The 3,970-nt window shown below is 41.7% G+C and overlaps 1 non-coding gene across 1 annotated transcript; it reads left to right on the top strand.

Moving 5' to 3' along the window:
- Positions 1-2,956: 2,956 nt before the first annotated feature.
- LOC148553387 (small nucleolar RNA R71) lies at positions 2,957-3,064 on the top strand. Its single transcript, XR_015893547.1, has one exon. It is a non-coding gene; the product is annotated as a small nucleolar RNA R71 (small nucleolar RNA).
- Positions 3,065-3,970: the final 906 nt, after the last annotated feature.

The following is a 3,970-nucleotide window of genomic DNA, read 5'->3' as shown; positions in this document are numbered from 1 at the left end:
TTTAAACAACTTTTAGAGACTTATTTTGTATCTCATGACATTTCAGATCTAAACTTTGTATTCTCTGACGGCATGAGTCTCTAAACCCCATTGTTGGGGGTGAGGAGCTCTGCTGTGTCTCGATGAATTAATGCAAGTATTTCTGTTTTCTATTCAAACACGCTTGTTCCTATCTAAGATGTTCATTCGCGCTTAACTGTGATGAAGGTGATGATCAGTGACATTCATCACCTTCCTCAAACCATGAACGTGTGCTTGACAACCACCTCCGTTCTATATCCGATTGAATGAGTATCTCTGAGATCTCTTAATCAGAATCTCCGTGGTATAAGCTAGAACTGATGGCGGCATTCATGAGAATCCGGAAAGTCTAAACCTTGTCTGTGGTATTCTGAGTAGGATTCAAGGATTGAACGACTGTGACGAGCTTCAAACTCCTGAATGCTGGGCGTTAGTGACAGATGCAAAAGGATAGTAAATCCTATTCCAACCGGATCGAGAACCAACCGGTGATTAGCCGTGCTGTGACAGAGCGCGTGAGCGTAGTTTTCACTGGAAGGATGGAAGGTAGCCATTGACAACGGTGATCCACCAACACACAGCTTGCCATAGGAGGACGTGCGTGCGTGAATCAGAAGACAGAGGAAAGCAGAGATTCAGAAGACAAAGCATCTCCAAAACTCCAACATATTCTCCATTACTGCACAACAAGTAATCTTTAATTTATGCTCTCTTGGTTATTCACAATTCAACTGATAAACATAATTGACTTCCTGACTAAGATTTACAAGATAACCATAGATTGCTTCAAACCAACAATCTCCGTAGGATTCGACCCTTACTCACGTAAGGTATTACTTGGACGACCCAGTGCACTTGCTGGTTAGTGGTACGCGTTGTGAAAAGTGTGATTCACAATTCGTGCACCAATTGGTGAAGGGTTTATGGAGAAGAGGGTAGGATTTGATAGGTGAGGGGTTTTTGGGGAAGAGATATTGAGTTGATTGGTGAAGGGTATTTGGGGAAGAGTATTATGAAAAGGTGTGAAGAAGAGAGAGGGTGAGTTGAGGTTGGTGGGGATCCTGTGGGGTCTACAGGTCCTGAGGAGTTAAGGAATTTTCATCCCTGCACCAATTAGGAATGCAAAATGCCCTCTGCTGCCAATTCTGGCATTCAACGCCAGGTTGTTGCCCATTTCTGGCGTTAAACGCCCAGAATGGTGCCAGACTGGGCGTTTAACGCCCATTTTGCTGCCCTTACTCAGTAGCTTGACAGTGGGCTCTTATGGAGCCTCACAGATACTCAGAGCATGATAATGGCCTCTCAACACCAAACTTAGAGTTTGGTTGTGGCCTCCCAACACCAAACTTGGAGTTTGAATTTGGGGGTTTTGTTTGACTCTGCATTGAGAGAAGCTTTTCATGCTTCCTCTCTATGATTACAGAGGGAGATCCTTGAGCTTTAAACACAAAGGAGTTCTCATTCACTTGAAGGACCAATTATCCTCTGTCAACATCAATCACAGCTTTTGCTGTGGCTAGGAAGGGTCTGCCAAGGATGATGGATTCATTCATACACTTTCCAGTGTCTAAGACTATGAAATTAGTAGGGATGTAGTGGCCTTCATCCTTTACCATGACATCCTCTACAAGTCCATAAGCCTGTTTTCTTGAATTGTCTGCCATCTCTAGTGAGATTCTTGCAGCTTGTACCTCAAGGATTCCTAGCTTCTCCATTACAGAGAGAGGCATGAGGTTTATGCTTGACCCTAGGTCAAACAGAGCCTTCTCAAAGGTCATGATGCCTATGGTACAAGGTATTGAGAACTTTCCAGGATCTTGTCTCTTCAGAGGTAATTTCTGCCTAGTCAAGTCATCCAGTTCTTTGGTGAACAAGGGGGTTCATCCTCCCAAGTCTCATTGCCAAATAACATGGCATTTAACTTCATGATAGCTCCAAGGTATTTAGCAACTCGCTCTTCAGTAACATCTTCATCCTTTTCAGAGGAAGAATACTCATCAGAGCTCATGAACGGCAAAAGTAAATTCAATGGAATCTCTATGGTCTCAGTGTGAGCCTCAGATTCCCATGGTTCCTCATTGGGAAACTCCTTGGAGGCTAGTGGATGTCCATTGAGGTCTTCCTCATTGGAGATCACTGTCTCTTCCTCCTCTCCAGGTTCGGCCGTGTGGGGTATGTTAATGGCCTTGCACTCTCCTTTTGGATTCTCTTCTGTATTGCTTGGAAGAGTGCTAGGAGGGAGTTCGGTAACTTTCTTGCTCAGCTGACCCACTTGTGCCTCCAAATTTCTAATGGAGGACCTTGTTTCAGTCATGAAACTTTGAGTGGTTTTAGTTAGATCAGAGACTACAGTTGCTAAGTCAGAGTGGCTCTGCTTAGAATTCTCTGTCTGTTGCTGAGAAGATGATAGAAAGGGCTTGCTATTGCTAAACCTATTTCTTCCACCATTATTGTTGTTTAAGCCTTGTTGAGGCCTCTGTTGATCCTTCCATAATAAGTTTGGATGATTTCTCCATGAAGGATTATAGGTGTTTCCATAGGGTTCTCCCATGTAATTCACCTCTTCCATTGCTGGGTTCTCAGGGTCATAAGCATCTTCTTCAGATGAAGCTTCTTTGGTACTGCCTGTTGCTGCTTGCATTCCAGACAGACTTTGAGAAATCATATTGACTTGTTGAGTCAATATTTTGTTCTAAGCCAATATGGCATTCAGAGTATCAATTTCAAGAACTCATTTCTTCTGATTTGTCCCATTATTCACAGGATTCCTTCCAGAAGTGTACATGAATTGGTTATTTGCAACCATTTCAATGAGTTCCTGAGCTTCTGCAGGCGTCTTCTTCAGATGAAGGGATCCTCCAGTAGAGCTATCCAATGACATCTTGGACAATTCAGACAGACCATCATAGAAGATACCTATGATGCTCCATTCTAAAAGCATGTCAAAAGGACATCTTCTGATCAATTGCTTTTATCTTTCCCAAGCTTCATAGAGGGATTCAACTTCCTTCTGTCTGAAGGTTTGGACTTCCACTCTAAGCTTGCTCAATTTTTGAGGTGGAAAGAATTTTGCCAAGAAGGCATTGACTAGCTTTTCCCAAGAGTTTAGACTTTCTTTAGGTTGTGAATCCAACCATGTTCTAGCTTTGTCTCTTACAGCAAAGGGAAAGAGCATAAGTCTATAGACCTTGGGATCAACCCCATTGGTCTTGACAGTGTCACAGATTTGCAAGAATTCAGCTAAGAACTGATGAGGATCTTCCAATGGAAGTCCATGAAACTTGCAATTCTGTTGTATTAGAGAAACTAGTTGAGGCTTAAGCTCAAAGTTGTTTGCTCCAATTGCAGGGATTGAGATGCTTCTCCCACAGAAGTCAGGAGTGGGTGCAGTAAAGTCACCAAGCACCTTCCTTGCATTGTTGGCATTGTTGTTGTTTTTGGCTGCCATGGCTTCTTCTTGTATGAAAAGTTCTGCTAGGTCCTCTATGGAGAGTTTTACTTTAGCTTCTCTTAGCTTTCTCTTCAAGGTCCTTTCAGGTTCTGGATCAGCTTCAACAAGAATGCCTTTGTCCTTGCTCTTACTCATATGAAAAGGGAGGAGAAGAAAATATGGAATCCTCTATGTCACAGTATAGAGATTCCTTGGGGTGTCAGAGGAAAATAAAAATAGAAGGATGAGGTAGAGAAGAGATAATTCGAACTTATCAAGAGAGATAGAGTTTGAATTGTTGATAATGGAGAGGTGTTAGTCCTTTAAATAGAAGGATGTGAGAAGAGGGGAAGAATTTTCGAAAATAAAGTAAAAGATTTTGAAATAATTAAGAGAAATTTTGAAAATGTGGTAAATGATTTTTGAAAACTAAGATTGGGAAAGAAATTAAGTGATTTTCGAAAAAGATTTCGAAATTAGAAATAAAAAAGATATGATTGAAACTAAATTTTGAAAAAG

Source organism: Arachis ipaensis, chromosome B7, assembly GCF_059453495.1.
Source record: "Arachis ipaensis isolate K30076 ecotype BB chromosome B7, ASM5945349v1, whole genome shotgun sequence".
NCBI lineage: Eukaryota > Viridiplantae > Streptophyta > Magnoliopsida > Fabales > Fabaceae > Arachis > Arachis ipaensis.
The sequence above is the reverse complement of the archived record's forward strand: the minus strand, read 5'-3'. Positions and strand labels throughout refer to the sequence as shown.